This window comes from Triticum aestivum, chromosome 1B, assembly GCF_018294505.1.
Source record: "Triticum aestivum cultivar Chinese Spring chromosome 1B, IWGSC CS RefSeq v2.1, whole genome shotgun sequence".
Taxonomy (NCBI): domain Eukaryota; kingdom Viridiplantae; phylum Streptophyta; class Magnoliopsida; order Poales; family Poaceae; genus Triticum; species Triticum aestivum.
The window spans coordinates 510,058,423-510,084,267 of NC_057795.1; positions in this window are offsets into that span (position 1 = coordinate 510,058,423).

Sequence of the window (25,845 nt, forward strand, 5' to 3'; positions counted from 1 at the left end):
GAAGTCAAAATGGAGATCCATGTTCTGGAGATGACTAAAGACGCGAGAAAAAGCACGCCCCAGCAGGGCACGGCTCCTCTCCTCCACCAACCTGTCAGCTCTGCCCGACCGAGTCTCTAGCTGCGTCACCATGTCGGTGAAGAATTGAAGGTTACCGGCAAAATTAATCACACGAGGCTCCGAAACGGCTGCCTCGCAGATGTTACCCAGGGCCGTGTTGGCTCTTTCCCGGAACGTGCGGAGCATGGGACCATGCTCGTGCTCCAAGGTCTGCCTCTGGCGTATCTCATCCTCGCTCCGCCGCGCGACGGCCTCGGCCGCGTCCACCCTTTGACGGAGAAGAAGCGCCTCGGCGTGGGAAGAAGCCAGCTCCGCCTGTGCCGCGTCGAGGGCGGCTCGGGTAGCGTCCGCGCGCCGTGTCACTTTGTCCAGCTTGGCCTTCAGTGCGGCGGTCCTACCTTCTGCTTTGACTTTGATCAACTCCAGCCTCTCCTTGAACTCACGCTCAAGGTTCAAGCGGGTCGCCGCCACCCGTGAATCAACCTCTTCTGCTGCTCGGGCTTCCCTCGCAGCAACGTCATCCTCCGCCCGCGCCACCAGGCGCTCCCTCGTCTCCAACCGCTCGAGGTCCAGGGTGCGTTCGGTGGCCTCCATCGTCAGTGCCTCCTCACATCTCTGGAGCTCCACCCGGTCAGCCGAGGCCCCCTTCATCGATGCAAGGGCTGCCTCACGCAACTCCACCTGCTACTCTAGGGAGCCAACTCCAGGCCCGGAGCTCCCACGCCCGCTCCTCAGCGGCCGTGTGCCGCTGGTCAGCCTCCAGAGCCTCCTTGACAGCCCGAGAGCAGGCCTCCCGAGAAGCCGCCAGTGACGCCTCGGCTTCCTCATTGTCGAGGTCGCGCTGGTGATGCGCAAGAGCCACGGCCACCTTCAGCTTGCGCCTCTCCTCAGCTAGGCATAGGCCCTCGGCCACAAGGCGCGCATCATCATCAGCAAGCTCTACACCAAGCTGGCTCACTGTGTTAGCCGCCCTCCGGAGGAACCCTTGGCAGAGGGCGCGGTGCTCCTGAGCACGCTCGAGCACGTCTTCTGCATCATCCTCCGCCTAAGGCACGTGCGTAGGGCCTCGGACCAGCACTCCCCCTCTGGGCAGGGGGCTGGGGGCTGGCGCCCTAGTGATGGCCGGACGCGCCTCGCCAGAAGCAAGACCCAGAGCCGGTTCATCCCCCAATAAAGAGCGCAAGGCCGACCCCAGCCTATCGTCATCCACGACCAATCGAAGAGCCCAAGGCAGGCTGGCTATGCCTTGGGAGGGTTCGCGAAGGATGGTCGTGAGGTGCGCAGAATCATGATGCATCACAGGATGGCTCACCTCTCCAACCGACCTCACCACTAGGGCAGAGCTTGAGCCCGGGGCATTTGGGGATGGCGGAGAGAGCAGGGCTTGGAGGGGTGGTTCCTCGGCCATCTCCGTGAGCTCGGCAGGGAGGGCCCTGCAAGGCAATGATCAACTGAAGCAGCAAGAAAATGAGGGACTGAGAAAAGGAAAGACTTACCCATCGGTGGCGAAGTATTTCCTGCGCTTCAACAGGCGGCAAGGGTAATCATCTCCCAAGGCCTCTCTTCTCTTTTGGAGAGCCTCGAAGTCCACCCAGAAGCGGCCCAGAAGCTCGGCGCACGGGTCGTCCTGTGACGAGGAAGAAGCGTCGATGAGGCCAACGACGGGGGCATCGCCCTGGCACCCGCTGCTAGACGCCGCTCCAAGGAGGGTGCCGGGGCCTCAGGAGCCCCTGCCAAAGGAGCCACGGGCTGTGGCTCAACACCCTCAGCCGCCGCAGGGAGGGCCTCAGGAGCTGTCGCCTCAGGAGTCCCGCTTAGCGTCGTCGTCCCGATGAAGGCCCCCTTAGCCTCCGGCGGCCCTGGCCTCCCAGCTACACCACTTGAGGAGGGACCGTTGTGGGCAACCAAAAGGGCAACCACCACGACCAGGTTCTCGCGAGGTCCCCGGAGGCCTGCGGGGCGCAGCCCCCATTCATCGAAGCTGGGCATCTGCTTCACGAAATCAGCCTGGTTTGAGCAAAGGTACAACAGGGCGCCCCCATGCCAAATGCTGCCAGGTGAAGGGTCCCCAGTCAAGACCACAAGAACCTTCCTCAACACTTCAGGCATCAGATCTTCCTCTTGGAGCCTCATGCGGTCTTCATGCCCCCCGAAGGCCCACATCTGGTGGGAGTGACGCTGGAGCGGGGTGATGCGGCACAGGAGGAACTCCCTCACCACCTTGGGCGCCATCACACCGAGGGCCCTCAAGTACGCAAAGCGATGCCAAACGAAGACGAGTCGGGAGCTCGTGAGCGTCTCCTGGCCCCAGCCCGAATTGGGGATAGCAGGCAAGGTGGGCCCCGAGAGCAGGGGCTGGGTACTCCGACCTCCATGTACAACCACCGCTCTCGGAACCCAGTCGCAGGCGGAGGAAGGCTGAAATCGATTCCCGAAGCCGCTGTTTCTGGTGCGGCAAGGAAGCTCACGCACCCCGAGCATTGGGTGGGGTCGCTGAGGCGCAAAGAGAAGAAGTGGCGCAGCAAGGCAACCGAAGGAGGAATGCCCATCATCGCCTCACAAACAAAAGCGAAAACGGCAAGAAGAGTAATGGATTAGGGACCCAAATGCATCATGTGGATCTGGTAATGGGAAAGAACGGCATTGAAGAAATCGGAAAAGGGGGGAATCAATCCCGCCCAGAGGGCGTCAGCAAAGTACTGGACCTCGGTGGCTATCCTATCAACGGAGAAGTGAGACGCGGGCCAGACCGTCGTCCTCCCACACTCGTTGAAGATGGTGGCAAGGGCGGAACTGACCTTGTCCAAGCCTTCCAGGTTGAGTATGATCGACTTATCAACAGCGGGAGCCGTCGACGGCGACGGGCCGGACGAGGGCACCGGCTTTTTCCCTTTCCCCTTCTTCATCAGAGCCATGGCGACGGGAAGGGGGAGGATTCGAGATTGGATTGGAAGCGGAGGCTGGAGCTCGAGAGAAGGAAGAGCAGGAGGCGCGCGAGCGGCGAGAAGAGGGGAGACTGTGTGCAACCGCGGGTCCGCCTAGCTGGGCGCAAAATAAGGAGGCATGGGGGAACAGGGACGCCCACGTCCAATCAACCGCCACGCGGCGCCCAAGGCCATAGGCTATTGGGGCCTGCGGCGCTTTGCACTTGCCCCTTCGCTTCTCTGCTAAGCCAAGTCCGGGCGCGCCTTGGGCCCGGGGGCTACTGTCGGCATTCTGGGAATGGGGGTACCCAGACTTGCCTGCCTGCGGCCTGCGGCGTGGCTCCAGGAGTGGCCCCGTACGGCCCATCTTCATCAACACATGCACAAGACCCTTGCGAGGGGCCAAGCCTCGCGGGGCGGACGACAGGAGGCTTCCTCGGGCACGACCTCGTCAAGCTGGCTCACGAGGAGGCGGAGAGATCAAGGCGGGGGTACCTCGCGAGGTGCTCATGACGCAAGCCATGACGACCAAGGCTAGGCGGGTGCCAGGAAGGCGCCGGCCTGCACAGAGTACTTGTTTCCTCTTTGGTGCAAAGGGGGCAAGCGCAGGCGAGAGTATCAAGCAAAGGCAACCATTTCGGTGCAACAAGACCAAGACCAGCAGAACGACTGGATGGAGGTCATTGTGGAGCCCAAGCCGGCGTCACCACCAGAGTCTTTGGCAGGCGAGGACCAACTTTAGTCAGGATAAGTGTACTAGATGTTCCCCTTCAAAATGGCCAATTGTTGGCGCCCTTCCCGCTCAATATTTGGGAAGAGGCCCAGGGCCTCCGCCTATAAATAGGACTAGCCACCCCCGAGGTAGAGGAGGGAACTAGCTGATCAGGAGATCGACCAGAGAGTAGAACCTTAGCCAACACCACCATAAGAGCTCCTCCCCTCGCGAGGCAGTTCCTCCTTGTATTGTTCATCATCAGCCCCAGAGGCAATCCACCACACCACACACTGGAGTAGGGTATTACACCACAATGGTGGCCTGAACCAGTATAAATCTCGTGTCCCTTGTGTTGTTCTTTGGGTAGTTTACATCTTGTGAGGCGACGAGACATGGGTAGGCAGGGGGTGTGATCTCCGCGTGCACCCCAGAGTTCGAACCTTGAGGGTCTGCCGAAACATGAAATCCGACACACTTAAACATACAAGTCGTCAATCAAGCTTCACAAAATAAAAAAACACTTCATGAAACAAAGAATGAGCTAACTCATCACGGAAGTCATTCATGATAGGGAGGGAGCCTAGAGCCCCTCACGCACCGAGGGAGGAGCTCGCCATCATCGCTCTGGAGGAAGGCTCTGTAGAGCCCAAGCCCCGGGAACCCCTCCGACGCCGGCCCTTGCGAGTTGAGGTCGACACCGACATGGGTAGCAGGGCTGCTTGCCACCGACTGGGAACTTAATCTTTGGGCCTCTAGAGATAATGCAAGCCTGTAACCAAAATACCTAGAAAGGTGAACTGGATCTTTGGGCCTCTAGAAATAATGCAAGCCTGAAACTGAAATACCTAGAAAGGTGAACTGAATCTTTGGGCCTCTAGAAATAATGCAAGCCTGAAAGTGAAATACCTAGAAACGTGAACTGAATCTTTGGGCCTCTAGAAATAATGCAAGCCTGAAACTGAAATACCTAGAAAGGTGAACTGAATCTTTGGGCCTCTAGAAATAATGCAAGCCTAAAATTGAAATACCTAGAAAGGTGAACTGAATCTTTGGGACTCTAGAAATAATGCAAGCCTGAAATTGAAATACCTAGAAAGGTGACCTGAATCTTTGGGCCTCTAGAAAGATTTATTACCTCCTCAAGCAGCATCAAACAATTCCATGCGTGCACGACAAATCTATACCAATTTTGATGAGGATCTACTTTTCCAAATCAGAATTAGCGCTAGAGCAAGCAAGATCAATGATATGGTCGTGAGACAGAGAAGGAACGAACAAACTCACCCCTCTCGCGACCTCCCTGGTAGATGCGCCGCCGCCGCGCACGACAGAGGGAGAAAAACGACTGGTGAAGGGGGGGCGGGGCGACCTTCGAAGGCCAGAGGGAGAGGGCGGCCGGAGTAGGGCGGCGGAGGCCGGAAGGAGAGGGCGGCCGGAGGAGAGAGAGGGCGAGCGGCGCTTGGGCGGGTGGCCCTATGGGGAACAGAGAGGAGTCGTGCGAGAGGGGGGGAGCAATCTGGTGCAGGCAGGGGAGATTTTTTTAGTTCTCTTTTAGTGGGCCCGAGGATAACTAACCCAATTAGAACCTCTCCATCGGGCTAGTTTTTTTAGCTGGGTTAGAGCAAACTAGCTCAAACTAACCCCTCTTGTTTTGATAATTTGAGGCTATTTCAACCCAAACTAGCTCTAACTCAGGGATCCAAACAAAGAGGAGTGTTACTGTACATGCTACAGTGTGGACCGTAGCACATTGTTTTTTATGGCCATATCACCACATTGTTTTCTACTGCTGGTTCACTGGGCTACCGTGGTTCGCACTGCTGGTTCACTGGGCTATCGTGGTTCGCACTCCTCCGACCTGAGTAGTACATAGTATAGTACTAGTATATACCGCATCATTCTTTGCTCCTTCTTACCACTCAGACATGTGGGAGAGCCAGCATCCGGGTCGACGTGTCATGCACCATATTAGAGCGCGAAACGAAAGGGGGGCATCACCCCGGTCGGAGCGTGCTACGTCTTGCGCTTGCGTTGGTTTTCCTCAAAGAGGAGATGGTGATGCAACAAGTTGTAGCGTAAGTATTTCCCTCAGTTTTGAGAACCAAGGTATCAATCCAGTAGGAGGCTCCTCAAAAGTCCCACGCACCTACATAAACAAACTAAGAACTCACAACCAACGCAATAAAGGGGTTGTCAATCCCTTCACGGCCACTTGCAAAACTGAGATCTAATAAAGATAGTATGATAAGATAAATATATTTTTGGTACTTTATAATATAGATGCAAAAAGTAAATATGCAAATAAAGTAGATTGAAAACAAATATGATAAGAGATAGACCCGGGGCCATAGGTTTCACTAGAGGCTTCTCTCGAGATAGCATAAGTATTACGGTGGGTGAACAAATTACTGTCGAGCAATTGATAGAAAAGCGCATAGTTATGAGATTATCTAGGCATGATCATGTATATAGGCATCACGTCCATAACAAGTAGATCGACTCCTGCCTGCATCTACTACTATTACTCCACACATCGACCGACTCCTGCTTGCATCTAGAGTATTAAGTTCATAAGAACAGAGTAACACATTAAGCAGATGACATGATGTAGAGGGATAAACTCATGCAATATGATATAAACCCCATCTTGTTATCCTCGATGGCAACAATACAATATGTGTCTTGCAACCCTTTCTGTCACTGGGTAAGAACCCCGCAAGATTGAACCCAAAGCTAAGCACTCTTCCATGGCAAGAAATACCAATCTACTAGGCCAATCCAAATTGATAATTTGAAGAGACTTGCAAAGATAACTCAATCATACATAAAAGAATTCAGAGAAGATTCAAATATTATTCATAGATAAACTTGATCATAATCCCACAATTCATTGGATCTCGACAAACACACCGCAAAAAGATATTACATCGAATAGATCTCCACAAGAGAGGGGGAGAACATTGTATTGAGATCCAAAAAGAGAGAAGAAGCCATCTAGCTAATAACTATGGACCCGTAGGTCTTTGGTAAACTACTCGCAACTCATCGGAGGGGCAAGGATGTTGATGTAGAAGCCCTCCATGGTCGATTCCCCCTCCGGCAGAGTGCCGGTGAAGGCTCCAGGATGAGATCTCGCGGATACAGAAGGTTACGGCTGTGGAAATTGTGTTTCGTGGTGCTCCTAGATGTTTTCGGTGTACGTAGGTATATATAGGAGGAAGAAGTACGTCGGTGGCTGCCCGAGGGGCCCACGAGACAGGGGGGCACGCCCTACAGGGGGGCGGCCCCCTATCTCGTGGGGTCCTCGGGAGCTTCTTGACTTGCACTCCAAGCTCTCCGGATCACGTTTGTTCCAAAAATCACGCTCCCGAAGGTTTCATTCTGTTTGGACTCCGTTTGATATTCCTTTTCTTCGAAATACTGAAATAGACAAAAAACAGCAATATGGGTTGGGCCTCCGGTTAGTAGGTTAGTCCCAAAAAATGATATAAATGTGTAAAATAAAGCCCATAAACATCCAAAAGGGGTAATATAATAGCATGGAACAATCAAAAATTATAGATACGTTAGAGACGTATCAGAGCGCAAGTAATTCATGACTATAGTGAGTGGTCATATCACAAGTCTTTCCAGCAGTAATGCGCCGTCAAATCGCACAGCCCTACTCGCTCACCCTCCTCGCCTCTCTGTTAAACCGCCTACCCAAAAACTGTCGCGCGTACTGCCCGGGAAAAGCCCCGCCCTCAACTTTTAACTACGCGAAAATAGTTCGGGCTTGTTCGTTCTATATAAATACAGTAGTTACTATATGTTTATTCACCCGTGGGGTTGTTCAATGGTGGGGTGGGGAGCACAAGTGAACAATACTGTAGTACTACTAGTAGTAAGTAGGAGTCGTACAGTAGTCACCTTAAATAGAGAGTTTCTTTTCTTTAATGCCATGTACACCAATTGAAACACTTGTTGTGGAGAGAAAAAAGATAATCACTCCACTATATATGGACGCAGGGGCCTGAGCGCTTGCTTTACTAGGGTTGCTCTCTTCATTCTCTCATCCTCTCCAGATATAAACAAGACAGCGGTAGCGACATTTTCTCTCTGCTCACCGCTGGTCATAGATCCGGTCGAATCCCTTCGGCCGGTGTTTGTAGAGGACTAAAAGGTGCATCGTTCACACGGTCATCGCCGCCGAGGGAGGAAACCCACAGCTGCCGGAGGGGCCCGATCCTCTGCCCGTGTCGTTCTCTCCGACACAGCGCCGGCTCAGGAGGTCCTCCGACCCTTCTTCCTCCCTACCGTATTGTCCGCAGATCTGACCTGCCGCCGCCGACATCCCGGTGACCCTCAGGTATAAGTTCTTTGAAAGCGGCCTTGCTCTACTGCCCCAGCTCCCCATGTGTCTGCATGTGCATCTTTTTCTACTCCCATCAGCTCTTCCAAAGCCACCTAAATTTTTAGTATTATTAGAGGTAAAGCTACTTCATGCATTCGAATCTAGGGCTTTGTTCAAACAACGAAGAAAGGGGGGAAGTTGTAGCATGAATCTAGGACTTGATTCAAAGTGGAAATAATATGGTGAAAGTAGTAGAGACCGGATACCCAACTGGTCTCTTGGTTGAAAAGGGAAATAATGGGAAAACACAGTAGAAACTGGATAAGGAACAGATCTATTATTGGTTGAAAAAAGGATAGAAAGTGGCGGCTGGACAAGTCAACAGAGTATGTCCAGGATTAGATTTGCTGCCATCACATAGTAAAAGGTCTCCAGGATTAGATTTGCTGCCCTCACATAGTAAAAGGTCTCAGGATTAGATTTGCTGCCCTCACATAGTAAAAGGTATCAGGATTAGATTTGCTGCCCTCACATAGTAAAAGGTCTCCAGGATTAGATTTGATGCCCTCACATAGTAAAAGGTCTCCAAGATTAGATTTGCTGCCCTCACATAGTAAAAGGTCTCCAAGATTAGATTTGCTGCCCTCACATAGTACAAGGTCTCTAGGATTAGGTTTGCTACCCTTACATAGCATGAACAAACTCGGCATCACCACTTTATGCCTTCTTGTAGGTACATTGTGCTGATGTGTCCACTGTCGCATGTCCTTATACCAACCTTTTGTTGTTGTTAATGTAAGGGCGCATGTAAAATGAAGCGATCACACCGTTACCTTAGGGACATGTCTAACCAGTGTTATTGTTAATCTAATGCCTCCAGTGAGAAGATGCAATTAAACTGTGTTACAAATGGCACTCCTGCTGTTTTCCCCAGTATGATAAGTAAGTTGCTCCTTTACGCTGCAGAGTGTCCTGGTGTCCCCACGATCCCATGCCCTTAAACCAACACTTTAGCTGCTGTTGATTTACTGTGCCTGGTAAACAAGCAATGCCACCATTAAAGTAATCCCATATTTGAGGAATCTCATTGTTGATCGTAATGCTTCTGGTAACATGAAGCATTGTTGACGTTTTAAAATTTCTACTGTCCTTGCGTGATTGCCATGAACATAATTAAGATGCTTCTTTTCATTTTGTATATGTTTCGTATATTCTTATTGACCAGCAACTATTTACTTTCTATCTTTTTGTGCAGATAAGGATATCCATTTCACCTTGTTGCTATTGTGACCTTTTGGTGAACTGCACAAAACACTTTTTTTTGGAATGAGTGTCTTGTGTAGTTCAACTAAAATGTCACATGGGCAACATCTCTCAATTTTGGTGGAACTGCACAAAATGGTGATTGGAGTTTCCAAAATCTCCGTCAAGTTCTGTCGGTAATCTCGTGCAACATTTTATTAGCCTTTGCAAGATGGAGCCGTCACCGTCACCACAATTGCACTTTATTTTAGTGGAACTGCACAGAAGGATAAGAAAATTATAGTTGCACCTTACATGAGCCGGACAACCAACCTTAATGTTCCTCAGTTTTAGTGCAACTACTAAAGAAGAACCTGCCAGCTCACAAGAGCAAGTACTTCTTGCTAGCTGAATGATGCAATCTTTGCTTCATTTCAGGTGAACTGCAGAAAAAGGTGCATGAATTGAATCATGGAACTCCAAGCAGACCTCATCCAAGTAGAGCTGGAGGTTGAGTTCAAGGAGGCCGCTATTAAAGCAAAATCATGCTCTCCTGTCTCCTTGTTTGTGTTGTGCAAACAAGCTATGCAAATAGGAATACTCAACTACAGATGTTGTGACGGTCAAGAGCATTCGCCAAGTTCTTCGATTGTATGACATGGCTAGCGAAGATGGATTAATCCCGATATTCACTTTATCAAAAGGCTCTAATGGGTTGGTTCTGAATCTTGCAAGCTGGGAATCAGTGAGATGTGTAGGCATCTTTGTTGTACTTATTATTTGAATCTTATTTGTTGGTTCTGAATCTTGCAAGCTGGGAATCAATGAGATGTGTAGGCATCTTTGTTGTACTTATTATTTGGATCTTATTTGTTGGTTCTGAATCTTGCAAGCTGGGAATCAATGAGATGTGTAGGCATCTTTGTTGTACTTATTATTTGGATCTTATTTGTTGGTTCTGAATCTTGCAAGCTGGGAAACACAGCATGATGATGCAGAGGACAACAACCATAACAAACAGTTCAAACTTGGTAGTATTATCTTTGTGAAAGTGCGACAAATGTGTTGATCGTGTGCGTCCTGAGAATAATAATTCTAATTGTTGTGCATGTTGATCCTGTGGCACTGATAGAACGAGTGAATGCATTGCTTGTTTTAAGTATAAATTTCTATTAAAGCTAATTAAATTTAAGTAAAGTGACCACTAACTCATGTTATTACAGTACCAATACAGACCCTCTCGTGAACCGATGTGTGGCCAGAGTAGGTTTCTTAATGGAGGCGTTTCAATGCGCCGAGGGTGCATCTTCTGTCGGGCGTGCAACGGACGAGGGAGGGGTAGTAACTGTTGTCGCCTGTACACACTCAGCTTACTGTTGAATCCAGTTCCCCAAGAGCTAAAAAACAATCTGCTACCGCGGCCTACACACTCGTTCACTTGAAGAGACTCTAATGGCGATCCGAGTAGTGAGCCTGCTGGATATGGACTTCAACAAGGAGTTCCCCTTTGAGTTCGCCGTTCAGTCCTATGGCTGCACCAAGTTGAATGTGATGTACACCAACGATACGGACTCGGTGAAGCTCTGCCTCGCCTCAGTCCTATGGCTGCACTAGGTTCTGGAGCATTCGCCCGTTTCATCGGCAGCGCCGACTGCACCTTTGCTACGGTGGAGAGAAGGAAGAACGCGACAATTCGGCCATTTGGTGCAACAAGCTTGTCGACATCCAGAAGCAATACAAGATCATCAGCAATGGGCAGGAGAAGGACTCCGTGGTTGACCTCGCTGAGAACATCATCGACCCCTGATACGCCAACATGAAAGAAGACGACCTGAACACGTGGGAGGTACCTCTGAATCTAGCCTAAATAACCTACGCGGCCAAGGACACATACGCATGCTACGACATGTACAGGCAGATCTTGGACATGAGGGCGTGTCTGCTTCCCGTAACTGGCGAGTACACGGACAGCCGCAACATCATGATCAAGCGTGCCAGGAAGGTCTAGATGTTGTCCTTTATCTGTTTATAAGCACCTTTATCTTCTAAGTGTTTCATGCATTAGCCTATGTGTCGTAATTATCTGTTTTGTCTGAATATTTCTTTTAAGAACCCATTAACCTGATTGCTTTTTTAGTGGCTATTTGCTTATGTATGTAAAATAGTTCACTTGTCCGTAAAAAACCTAGTTCACTCGGCTGTCATGCTTTGAATCTCCTTCCTCCCAACATATTCCCCTCCTCAGGTGGACCCAGCAGGTCTCTGAATTTTCTCCCACTTTCTTTTTCGATGTAAACTGAGTTTTCTCCCAGTACTTTCCCCTAGAACCAACTCAACTGTCCCACGTCTAGCCTAAAAAATAATAATACCCCACGTACTATTAACTCGTCAAATTAAAAAAATATTTTATTTCGTCAGTTGAAAGTTCTTACAAAATAATAATAATAATTGTTTATATGTAACTTGGCAAGTTAACTCCTAGTGATTGCGTACATAAGCTTGCAAAGATTTTACTGACGTGCAATCATGCGTTTATGTTTTTATAACATTTCTCCGTCTAGCCCAACATGATATTTTCACCTAGCCCAGCAAGTCTGCGGATTTCGAGAAAATTGCAAATGGGATTTAAACGGGCTGCATAGATGCTACATCATTGTTTCACCCAGCGCACCAAATGGACTAAAAAACAAATGGACTGGCTGACATGTGGGCCAGTAGGTCGAAGCCTAAGAAGGCGTTGGATTTACATCCAACGGCTGGCATTCTTCTTCAATCTCTCGTCTTCTTCCCCCAGCGCTGTCGGGCGCCTGCTCTAGCCTTCAGCGTCCAGCGGCGTTGTATTGCGCTCCTCAGCGAAATGCTACCCCGCCGACGGCGAGGCCATCCCTCCACTCCGCACCTCCTGGTATTCTCTGTCGAGTGTAGGCCCACCCCGCACCCGAACCATTCAAGTTTCCCACTCCTCTCTATTTGTGACTCCACTGCCGCGTCTTCCCCATCTCCGGGTCATTCCAGTTTGGGGCCTCAGTCGTCCATCGCCTCAGTGCGCTTGGTGCGGCGTGGTCAACATACGAGAGTCATTGGAAGAGGACTGTACATGGAGAGCCTAACGGCTGGGACCCACGAGGTCCATGGTCGCACGCAAGGAAAGTTCCTCCTTATTACGCACTGTATGTGCACCCTACGTGGGAAGGGCTTCTGTATTTCGCGAAAAAACGTTCCCCGCGCTGACAGGTCGGACCCACCAGCTATATCTTCGCATGCAAGGAAGTGCCTCCTTATTTCGCACCAAAAAATGAATACCCCTGCTAGCTGGGACCCACCATAGTGGCTGGCTAACTTGTGGGCCTACTAAGTTGACGAGGATGGAGGGCTTTGTCAACTTAGTCAATATGAATGATTCTAGCTTCAGTGACCGTACGATGTCCATCCAACGGCCATAGTGCTTCTTCAACCTCTGGTCTTCTTGCTCCAGCCGCCCAAAGCAGCGCCGGTCGTGCCGCGTGCTCCTGCCTCTCGTGGCCGGCTGTGATGCTGCGGAGGCCTCACCGCCCCCTACTACTCCCACCGCTGGCCCAGGGTATCCCTCTACTCACCCACACCCCATGTTATTCTGCGGCGACGGCAGCCTCACGCCGCAGCCGAACCAGTGAACCCTCGTACTCCTCTCCGCGTGGGCATCCACTGTCGCGTCTTCCCCGGCTCTGCGTCGTACCCTTCCGAGGCCTCGCTGTCGTCCACCGCCTTGGTGCTCTCGGCATGGTGTGGTCAATGTGGTCAACGACCGACTTCCATTGGAAGAGTACTGTACGTGGAGAGGCTGACAGCTGGGTCCACGGCCACATCCCAGTTTTTTGTGATTTCACAAGTAAGTAACTTTGTTAGGCATGTTGGGCTACAAATCTTTCAAGACGAGGAGAGCTTCATTCGGCTGGCCGAGAAAATGGCCTATCAGTAATGAGAAATGGGTTGTACATTTTTAAAACACATCAAACCGGCAATTAGTTTCAAATATCTTTTTTTCATTTCGAGATTTTAAATTACATTAATTTTTATGCGTGGAGAATTTGTTGGATTTTATATTGATATACATTTATTTTTAAAATCAGTTTGAATGTGAGTCGAAATTTCAGGATTAAAAACGGTTTGGACCGCACTGAAATATGCAAAATTTCGTATAATTTTTTAACCGTGGCCACAATATGGGCTGTAATGCTAACAAAAAGAATATGGGCTAAAAAAACCTTAAGAATTAGCAAATGGGCTGTAAATTATTAGAAATAATGGCAAATGGGTTGTATGCTGTTTTCCACAGATTTGAGGCTTTCCTAAAAAAAAGGTTGACGCACAAGCAGTGATTGTTGGATGTCCATCGAACGGCCATCGTGCTTCTTCAATCTCTGCTCTTCCTGCTCCAGCCGCTCAAACAAGCGCCAGCGGGACTGCCTGCTCCCTCCTCCCCGTGGCCAGCTGTGCTGCCGCGTAGGCCTCACCGCCCCACCGTACTCCCATCCCTGGCCTAGCCATCCCTCTACTAACCCACACCTGCTGTTATTCTCCGGCAATGGCAGACAAACCAGTAAACCCTCATACAGTCGTACTCCCCTCTGCGTGGGAAACAACTGCCAAGTCTTCCCTGCCTCCGTGTCGTTCCCTTCCTAGGCCTCGTCATTGTCCACCGCCCTGGTTCTCTCGGCGCGGCCTGGTCAACGTGGTCAACGACCGACATGCATCTGAAGTGGATTGTACATGGAGAGGCCGACAGCTGGGTCCACGACCGCACGCAAGGAAATGCCTCCTTATTACGCGCAAAATAATGATTCCTCCACCTGACATCAGGGACCCATCGAAAGGGCCTTTGTATTTTGCGAAAAAATGTTACTGCCGCTGATAGCTCGGACCCACCAGCTATATGTTCACACGCAAGGAAGTGCCTCCTTATTACGCATAGAAAAATGAATACTCCCCCTGTTAGCTGGGACCCAGTATAGTGGCAGGTTGACTTGTGGGCCTACTAAGTTGACGGGGACGGAGGGCTTTGTCAACTTAGTCAATATGCACGATTCTAGCTCCAGTGACCTTACGATGTCCATCCAACGGCCGTAGTGCTTCTTCAACCTCTGGCCTTCTTGCTCCAGCCGCCCAAACCAGCGCCGGTCGTGCCTCGTGCTCCTGCCTCCCGTGGCCGGCTGCGATGCGGCGGAGGCCTCACCGCCGCCTACTACTCCCACCGCTGGCCAGGCCATCCCTCTACTCACCCACACCCCCTATTATTCTGCGGCGACGGCAGCCTCACACCACAGCGAACCAGTGAACCATCGTACTCCTCTACGCGTGGGCATCCACTGCCGCGTCTTCCCCGGCTCCATGTGATCCCCTTCCTAGGCCTCCCCGTCGTCCACCGCCCTGGTGCTCTCGGCGTAGTGTGGTCAACATGGTCAAGGAACAGCTTCCATCAGACGTGGACCATACATGGAGAGGCTGACAGCTGGGTCCACGGCCGTAGCAAGGAAGTGCCTCCTTATTACGTGCAAAATAATTATTCCTCCACCTGACAGCGGCGACCCACCGGATGGGCCACCGTATTTCACGAAAAACACATTTCCCCCTGACTGCTGGGACCCACCAGCTACATCTTCGCACGCAAGGAAGTGCCTGACAGTCGGGACCCACCTGGTCGAAGCGTACGTAGCGTTGTCATTCTGGTCGCGAACGTGTACGTACATACTGTCATAGTAGAGGCGCGCATGTGTCGTAGTAGAGGCGCGCACGTAGCATGTACACGTACATACAACGGTCAGTGTGCAAGAAAGAAAATACGGCCACGTATGTGTACATACGGGCGGGGTCTCAAACGCCTACTCGCGCATATATACATACGGCCAGGGCTCGTGTACATTGGCTGGGTCAGAACGGAGAAACGGTGTCGTCGTCGTGTTCATGGGGAGCCAACCGGCTGGGTCGGAACGGAATGCGTGGTCGTGTTCATCGGGAGGGCTTGGATGGAACAGGCGATGGAAATGAGGCCTGGCGTACCGCAAAACAGGACTCCACGGGATACTGTTCATCTGCACCGTCGACCTCCTCCAGCCTCCACGGGCTACTGTTCATCCATCGTTGACCTCCTCCAGCCTCCACATGTGACTGTTCATCCACGGGCTCCTGTTCATCCAGCCTCCACCGCGCGCTACTACATCGGCTACTGTTCAACCACCCCTCTCCACGGGCTCCTGTTCAACCACCCCTCCACGGGCTATTGTTCATCCACCCCTCCACCTTCTACTGTTCATCCAGCCCTCCACGGGGTCCTATTCATCCAGCCCCAACCGGCTCGATCGATCGGGGTCCTGTTCATCCAAAGGCAACGCCACAGGTCTTGTTCATCCACTCCCACCGCTCACTGTTCATCCAACCCCCCCCCCCCCCCCCCCCCGCAACACTCACTGTTCATCCAGAGAGGCAGCATCGATCGGCTTCAGTTAGCAGCAGTAGTGAAAGAATCGATCGCTCGGGTTCTGTAACGCGTAGCCTGCAGTGCAATCGCTCGGGTTTAGTTAGAGCCCAACGCCTCGCTCGGGTTCAGTTAGAGCCAACGCCTTGCACACACGCGCGTACGTGTATCAGAGAAATGCGCATCACTCGGCCCCCGACCACCCACCGTAACCAGGAACTCCCTGAAATTTTCCTCGCCCTCGCTTCTACCATGGTTTTTTCCGTCATGGACGGCCCAAAGAATGTCATGCAGCTGTGTCTCCGGCCCACCCAGGATGAAAAGCCCATTTTTTGTCATGATTTTTTGTCATAGAAGTAGGAGCCCACCACATCTATGATGATACCGGGTTTTGTCACAATTATCGTCATAGAAGTGTCATATGTATGACAGAAAAAAAATTCATTGGGCCCAAAATGTCATGGATGTGTCTTTTTTTTGTAGTGTCAACTTGTGGGTTCAGTGACCTTATGAACTTATGCATAGGGGTTGGCACACGTTTTCATCTTGACTCTCTGGTAGAAACTTTGGGGCACTATTTGAAGTTTTTTGTGTTGGTTTGAATAGATGAATCTGAGATTGTGTGATGCATATCGTATAATCATACCCGTGGATACTTGAGGTGACATTGGAGTATCTAGGTGACACTAGGGTTTTGGTTGATGTGTATCTTAAGGTGTTATTTTACTACGAACTCTAGGGCTGTTTGTGACACTTATAGGAATAGCCCAATGGATTGATCGGAAAGAATAACTTTGAGGTGGTTCCGTACCCTACCATAATCTCTTCGTTTGTTCTCCGCTATTAGTGACTTTGGAGTGACTCTTTGTTGCATGTTGAGGGATTGTTATATGATCTAATTATGTTATTATTGTTGAGAGAACTTGCACTAGTGAAAGTATGAACCCTAGGGACTATATTGGGATTTATTTTCCACTTTTATATTATTTTTGGGACTAACCTATTAACCGGAGGCCCAGCCCAGAATTGTTGTTTTTTGCCTATTTCAGTATTTCGAAGAAATGGAATATCAAACGGTGTCCAAACGGAATGAAACCTTCGGGAACATGATTTTCTCACCGAACGTGATCCAGGAGACTTGGACCCTGCTCCAAGGAACAAAAGAGGCGGTCACAGGGGTGGAGGGCGCACCACCCCTGGGCGCGACCCCCTACCTCGTGGGCCCCCTGCTACTCCACCGACGTACTCCTTCCTCCTATATATGCCTACGTATCCCCGACAGATCAGAACAAGAGCCAAAAACCTAATTCCACCGTCGTAACCTTCTGTATCCATGAGATCCCATCTTGGGGCCTGTTCCGGAGCTCCACCGGAGGGGGCATCTACCACGGTGGGCTTCTACATCAACACCATAGCCCCTCCGATGAAGTGTGAGTAGTTTATTTCAGACCTTCGGGTCCATAGCTAGTAGCTAGATGGCTTCTTCTCTCTTTTTGGATCTCAATACAATGTTCTCCCCCTCTCTTGTGGAGAACTATTTGATGTAATCTTCTTTTTGTGTTGTGTTTGTTGAGACCGATGAATTGTGGGTTTATGATCCATATTATCTATGGAAGATATTTGAATCTTCTCTGAACTCTTTTATGTATGATTGAGTTATCTTTACAAGTCTCTTCGAATTATCCGTTTGGTTTGGCCAACTAGATTGGTAGTTCTTGCAATGGGAGAAGTGCTTAGCTTTGGGTTCGATCTTGCGGTGTCCTTACCCAGTGACAGAAAGGGTTGCAAGGCACATATTGTATTGTTGCCATCGAGGATAACAAGATGGGGTTTTTATCATATGGCATGAATTTATCCCTCTACATCATGTCATCTTGCTTAAGGCATTACTCTGTTTTTAACTTAATACTCTAGATGCATGCTGGATAGCGGTCGATGAGTGGAATAATAGTAGTAGATGCAGAATCGTTTCGATCTACTTTTCTCGAACGTGATGCCCATATACATGATCATTACCTAGATATGCTCATAACTATGCTCAATTCTGTCAATTGCTCAACAGTAATTTGTTCACCCACCATAAAATATCTATGCTCTTGAGAGAAGCCACTAGTGAAACCTATGGCCCCCGGGTATATTCTCATCATATCAATCTCTATCGCTTTATTACTTGCTTTGTTTTTACTTTCCCTTTTACTTTTCACTTTGCATCTATCTATCAAAATACCAAAAATATTATTTATCATCTCTATCAGATCTCACCCTCGTAAGTGACCATGAAGGGATTGACAACCCCTAATCGCATTGGTTGTGAGTAGCTATCGTTTTGTGTAGGTACGAGGGACTTATGCATGGCCTCCTACTGGATTGATACCTTGGTTCTCAAAAACTGAGGGAAATACTAACGCTACTTTACTGCATCATCCTCTCCTCTTCGGGGAAATCCAAAGCAGTGCTCAGGAGGTAGCAACAACCCAATATTTACCCCTATTGTTTTTGTGTGTCCACATGATTAAGCTACTGTATTAATCATGTTTTATAGCTTTTGTTTCAATAAAGTGCCAAGTAAGACCTTTAGGATAGCTTACGGTGATAGTTGTGTTGATCCTGCTGAAAATCAGAAACTTTTGCACCCAGTAAATTAGTTTTACTAATTCATAGAAATGTGATTTTGATCTGATTCTTTTTTATATGGATTTTTACACAACTTTCTCAGGTTTTCATAATTTTTATGGATTTTTGGAGTTACATAAGTATTCGAGAGTTACATATTACTACAGACTGGTCTGTTTTGACAGATTCTGTTTTCTATGTGTTGTTTGCTTATTTTGATGAATCTATGAGTAGTATCGGAGGGTATGAACCATAGAAAAGTTGGAATACAGTAGATATTACACCAATATAAATAAATAATGAGTTCGCAACAGTACCTAAGTGGTGATTTGCTTTCTTATACTAACAGAGCTTACGAGTTTTCTGTTGAGTTTTGTGTTGTGAAGTTTTGAAGTTTTGGGTGAAGATTCAATGGACTATGGAATAAGGAGTGGCAAGAGCCTAAGCTTGGGGATTCCCAAGGCACCCCAAGGTAATATCCAATAACAACCAAGAGCCTAAGCTTGGGGATGCCCCGGATGACATCCCGTCTTCCGTTTTCGTTCATCGGTAACTTTACTTGGAGCTATATTTTTATTCACCACATGATATGTGTTTTGCTTGGAGCGTCAATTTATTTTATTTTGTTTTGCTTGCTGTTTTAATAATATCCCAAGATCTGGAATTCTTAAATGTTAGAGAGTCTTCACATAGTTGCATAATTATTCCAGTACTCATTGATCTTCACTTATATCTTTTGGAGTAGTCTGTCGTTTGCTCTAGTGCTTCACTTATATCTTTTAAGAGCACGGCGGTGGTTTTTATTTTGAAGAAATAGATGAACTCTCATGCTTCACTTATATTATTTTGAGAGTCTCTAAACAGCATGGTAATTTGCTTTGGTTATAAAATTAGTCCTAATATGATGGGCATCTAAGAGGGATATAATAAAAACTTTCATATAAAGTGCATTGAATCCTATGAGAAGTTTGATTCCTTATGATTGTTTTGAGATATGAGGATGGTAATATTAGAGTCATGCTAGTGAGTAATTGTGGATTGTAGAAATACTTGTGTTGAAGTTTGTGATTCCCGTAGCATGCACGTATGGTGAACCGTTATGTGATGAAGTTGGAGCATGATTTATTTATTGATTGTCTTCCTTATGAGTGGCGGTCGGGGATGTGATATGGTCTTTTCCTACCAATCTAACCCCCTAGAAGCATGCGCATAGTACTTTGTTTTGATAACTAATAGATTTTTGAAATAATTATGTGAGTTATTTATGACTAATGTTGAGTCCATGGATTATACGCACTCTCACCCTTCCACCATTTCTAGCCTCTCTTGTGCCGTGCAACTTGAAGGAAATATGCCCTAGAGGCAATAATAAAGTTATTATTTATTTCCTTATATCATGATAAATGTTTATTATTCATGCTAGAAATTGTATTGACCGGAAACATAATACATGTGTGAATACATAGACAAACAAATGTCACTAGTATGCCTCTACTTGACTAGCTCGTTAATCAAAGATGGTTGTGTTTCCTAACCATAGACATGAGTTGTCATTAGATTAACGGGATCACATCATTAGGAGAATGATGTGGTTGACTTGACCCATTCCGTTAGCTTAGCACTTGATCATTTAGTATGTTGCTATTGCTTTCTTCATGACCTATACATGTTCCTACAACTATGAGATTATGCAACTCCCATTTACCGGAGGAACACTTTTGTGTGCTACCAAACGTCGCAACGTAACTGGGTGATTATAAAGGAGCTCTACAGGTGTCTCCAAAGGTACATGTTGAGTTGGCGTATTTCGAGATTAGGTTTTGTCACTCCGATTGTCGGAGAGGTATCTCTGGGCCCTCTCGGTAATGCACATCACTATAAGCATTGCAAGCAATGTAGCTAATGAGTTAGTTACAGAATGAGGCATTACATAACGATTAAAGAGACTTGCCGGTAATGAGATTGAACTAGGTATTGAGATACCGACGATCGAATCTCGGGCAAGTAACATACTGATGACAAAGGGGAAAACGTATGTTGTTATGCAGTTTGACCGATAAAGATCTTCGTAGAATATGTAGGATCCAATATGAGCATCCAGGTTCCGCTATTGGTTATTGACCGGAGACGTGTCTCGGTCATGTCTACATAGTTCTCGAACCCGTAGGGTCCGCACGCTTAAAGTTAGATGACAGTTATATTATGAGTTCATGTGTTTTGATGTACCGAAGATAGCTAGGAGTCCCGGATGTGATCACGGACATGACGAGGAGTCTTGAAATGGTCGAGACATGAAGATTGATATATTGGACGACTATATTTGGACACCGGAATGGTTCTTGGGGTTATCGGATATATACCGGAGTACCGGGGGTTACCGGAACCCCCCGGGGGGGTTAATGGGCCTCATGGGCCCAAAGTGGAGAAGAGGAAGGGAGGCCAGTGCAGGCCGCGCGCCCCCTCCCCCTCTAGTCCGAATAGGACAAGGAGGGGGAGCGGCGCCCCCCTTTCCTTCCTCCCCTCTCTCCCTTCCTTCCCCCTCTCCTACTTGGACAAGGAAAAGAGGGAGTCCTACTCCCGGTGGGAGTAGGACTCCTCCTGGCGCGCCCCCTGTCGGTGTCAAAACCGGCGGATCTCGGGTAGGGGGTCCTGATCTGTGTGTCTAAGGCTAATGGTAATAGGAGGCAAGGGACACAATGTTTACCCAGGTTCGAGCCCTCTCGATGGAGGTAAAACCCTACTTCCTGCTTGATTGATATTGATGATATGAGTGTTACAAGAGTTGATCTACCACGAGATCGTAGAGGCTAAACCCTAGAAGCTAGCCTATGATGATTATGATTCTGTCTCTAAGGACTAAACTCTCTGGTTTATATAGACACCGGAGAGGGCTAGGGTTTACATGGAGTCGGTTACAAAGAAGGAAATATAATATCCGAATCGCCAAGCTTGTATTCCACGCAAAGGAGAGTCCCATCCGGACACGAGACGAAGTCTTGAGTCTTGTATCTTTACGGTCGAACAGTCCGGCCAAAGTATATAGTCCGGTTGTCCGGATACCCCCTAATCCAGGACTCCCACAGTAGTCCCTGAACCAGGCTTCAATGACGATGAGTCCGGCGCGCAGTTTTGTCTTCGGCATTGCAAGGCGGGTTCCATCTCCGAATACTCCAAAGTACCTGTTGTAACGAACGGTGTCCGACTTCCCATCAATGTTGTACTCCTTGGCATCTGTGCTTCAATAATGACCATCCCCATGTGTCGAGCGAATACGAGGAGCCGGGGCATTTTTGCATTTGTCCCCCCCGGTCCTGCAAGCAAGAACCGTCTATTTGAAGGGACAGGGATTCTCATATCCAAGCTCCACCTTCTTCTCTTGAGCGAGAATCCGACAGAGCGTGCCCAGAGAAAATCATCCCGGCATGGCCGGTCGTTGCAGCTCCTCCTCTCACTCCCGTAGCTCTAGGCCAGGTGATTGGGAAGAGTGTTCCGTTCCTCAAAACCGCTTAATAGTGCTGTAGACCCAGGGGTTTCTTCCACCGGCATTCATGGTCCCCGTCCGAGCCGTACTAGCCACCTATAATGGCAGGGAGCGAGTAGAGAGATCTCCTAATCCATGCCCGGGGGAGCGAATATGCCTCATCCCACATCTGCTGATAGGCGTCGGGTTTCCGATTCACCCATTCCTTCGCGGGCTCCTGGAGTTCTACGGCCTCCAGTTGCACAACTTCACCCCTACCTCCGTGGTGCACATGGCAGGATATGTCGCCCTTTGTGAACCATTTCTGGGCTGCGAGGCTCACTTCGGGTTATGGAAGAAGTTGTTCTGCCTTGTCCCTCGCAACCAGGGGGAATCCATATGTCAAGCGGGCAGAGCCGAAGTATGGCGCGTCGCCGAGACCGGATACCTATCCGGTACTCCCGAGAAGGCTCCGGAGAACTGGCCTTCAGAGTGGTTTTATGTCGATGATGTTCCCCTTCTGGATCCAGTCCGGACAGGTCTCCCTGAGTTCAGTAATGCTCCGCTGAAGGCACAGCGAAGTTGGCGCCCTCGGGGCCCCCAAGAGGAGGACACCAGAGAAATACATTTCCTGATGAGCAAGATAAAGTTACTAGCCAAATCAGGGCTGACAATAGTCGAGGTTATGGCAATATGCATAATGCAGGGAGTGCAGCCGCTTCAGTATCGGGGGAAGCCCATGTGGCACTACAACGGGGAAGACGATGCCACCCGCTGTGGTCGTAAGGGTCCGGAGTCCGCCACTGCTCTGGCGATGATATTGTCCTATCTCGATATTTCTGAGCAGGAACTGAGGAGGGCTGTAGAAGGATTCTCCAGCCCCTCCCTGTAGCCAGAGGACCCCTGAAGAGCCTTCGATCTAGGACTCGAAGAAGACCCGGATATTATTGTTGAGCTCGTCAACGGGACATTTTATCAAGCGAGCTGCGATGGCACCTCAGTGGATATTATCGCCGACTATCCCGGACTGCTACCTGCATCGCGTGTAAGCCAAAAAACCCTATCCTCTGAAGAGGAATCCTTTCTGATGCCATGCCTTATGCCTGAAATATCCTATGTTTGTGGAGGCGACAGTCAGAACATGGCGCCGAGCCCCTGGGGGCCCGTCGGCAAAGGGCGTCCGAATCGGGCAGGTTTAAGAGGAAGGCGGTTAGGTCCGAAACGCCGCTATAGAGGTATGGTAAAAACCTGCTCTGTGATTATTGTGCTTGAAAGGTGACAGCGTCCTTTGTGTCCTGACAGAAAGAGGACTAGCTGGACTATATCCGGAGATCCTGCCAATCACGCTTCCACCAGCCGGATTCCAGGACCGGCTTCGAGGGGGGAAGCGGACGCGAGGCCGATGCCGAATTGTCCTTTGCCAGAGGATGCGGATATGCTCTCCGCCACGAATTCCGAAGTAGAGAGTAGCATGAATCACCGACGCCGACGGGCCGTACTTCACAACAACATCTTTTCTGAAGAGGCATTTAATGCTTTCAATTTGGGAGACGCATACATCCGAGCTGCTCAAGGCGGGCTTGCCCGTGCGACGGACCAGTATGCCAAAGATATAAGGGTAAGAAAAGTTGATAAGCATGTATAGAAGTAGCCCTTGAGACTTGTAACGGTTGGAACAATTGTTTTAAGGATCAATTTATGCACAGGTCCTTGTAGATAAGAATGCCTAATTGTCTTGAGAGCTGGAGGAGTGCAAGACCTAGCTAAGGGCCACGATTGCCAAGCTAGAGGAATCCCAGAAGGCCTCATTTGGTAACATTTGTCTCAATTGTATGGAAATGTACCAGTTAGCAAGTGGCTTGTATGATAAGTCTAACAGAAAATTCCGCAGACAATCCGGGGTGAATCCGGAGGTCGCAAGAGGTGACGAGTCACATCTCCAAACGCAGCTAAAAGCTGGCGAGCATATTCTTACGCAAGTTAGGTAGGATAAGAACAATCTTCAAGATGCCAATGTCCGGCTGGGCGTCGAATTAGGAGATGTTCGCGCTCAGCTGGCGGACTCCATGAAGGAGAACAGAAGGCTTCGTCGCGGCATTTATGGTAAGTGCCTAGACGAACTGTAGTACAGCTCGGCGAGGAAGCCTATTGAAAGAATTTATAACTGTAGGTATGTTGACGGGCCGCCCCAAAGAGGACATGCCCGCGTCTGCAGGCGATTTGCTGCAAGACCTCTCACAGCTGCACGAGCGAGCTCGGCAGGTGATGCAGGGTATTGCCCAGGCCTTGTGGCCATCCACCTTCCTACCAAAAGGCATGGGGGAGCTCGTGGATATGTTCCAAGGAGCACGGCGGCGCTTCCGATTGTGTAAGATGTCAGCCTTCCGACAAGGTGCAAGAGAAGTCTGGGTTATGGTGAAGACGCGCTACACCAAGCTTGACCCGAACCATATGGCCGAAGTCGGACCGACGGGGCCAGAGGGGCAAGAAATTCCCGTGAGTCTGGTGTATGACCAGGTAGCATTAGCCGCAAAGTATTCCCAATAGGATTGTAAGCTAGATAGCCTGTTGGACGGTATAGAGGAAGAATATAGTCAGTCCAAGTGACTATGTAATTCAATGGACATATGTAGTCCCTAGCCGGATTAAAATCATTTGTCATGGCAAACCTTTTCGCTTCAGCCCCTGGATCCGACAGTCCGGGGTGTATCTGAATACCCGCTCAGTTATTCAGAACTGGGGTATGCGTGGAAACCAGGCATAGGGGTCATAAGTGCTTGAACAGACAAGTACCCAACTAGTTATGTTATATTACATGGATAGTAAGAAACATCTTCCAGGGAGAATAGTTCCGTTAGGGGTTCCTTTCCCTGGGTGCGCTTGCATCGATGTACATGTCCGGACCGTGAAAGGAGACGCAGGATAAAAAACTTCTGGGGGTTCACGTTGTGATAAACGAAAAAGAACATCTTTTGTTCACCGACCGAATATTCCCTTAAGAACGCTAGCTTTCGGCTTCACCCAGTCTGAGGTACACATCCGGCTCAACCGGCAGTAACAATCGCAGAGGTGCTCCCCTTATGCCCTAGCCGAATTAACAGGAACGTAGGGCATAAACACAAGACCCAGGCAACCCAGCATGGCCACATCTTAAGTCATATCGATGCATATAATGGTGAAGAAAAGGCACATATGGAAAAAGAACGCATATGTGATAAGCAAGAAGCCATGAAAGCATTTATATTTAGCTTCCGTATAGGAAGCCCCCAGGTATGGCTTACACACATAGTGTGGTCGGAGCGATCCGAGGCTCGGCACTGTATTGAGTAATTTGTGTGAAGAATGAAAAAGAACAAGAAAGGAAAAAGGGGAGGAACATAATGAAAAGGGAATGGTAAGGAGACGAACACTGAGTTCGGCGCTAGGCGTAGAATCTCTGGAGTCTCGCCGCGTTCCATGGGTTCGGCTCGAGTCTATTATCGGATGCATTACGTAGGCAGTACACTAATCCGGTGAGAACTTTGTCAATAGCGAAGGGACCCTCCCACTTAGGTTTGAGCTTGTCCTTCTTCTTCTCTGGTAGGTGTAGAACGAGTTCGCCAATTTTGGCCCGCACTTCTCTGCTTTGGTACCGTCGAGCCTGCTACTGATAGAATGCAGAACAGGCTTTTGCGACGTCGCGCTCCTCCTCCAGGGCATCTAAGTTGTCCTGCCAGTCTAGCTCAGCTTCCTTCTCTTTGTACATGCGTATGCGAGGCGAATCATGTATTATGTCGTAGGGTAGTACTGCTTCTGCACCATATACCATAAAAAATGGTGTATATCTGATGGTGCGATTCAGCGTGGCCCGCATCCCCCAGAGTACGGAGTTGAGCTCCTCGACCCAGTGCGTGCCCGATTCTGTCAAGGATCGCACTAGTCTAGGTTTGATGTCGCTCATGATGAGACCGTTTGCATGTTCGACCTGGCCGTTTGTTTGGGGATGGTAGACGGAGGCGTAATCGAGCTTAATGCCCATGTTGCCGCACCAGGTTTTCACTTCATCGG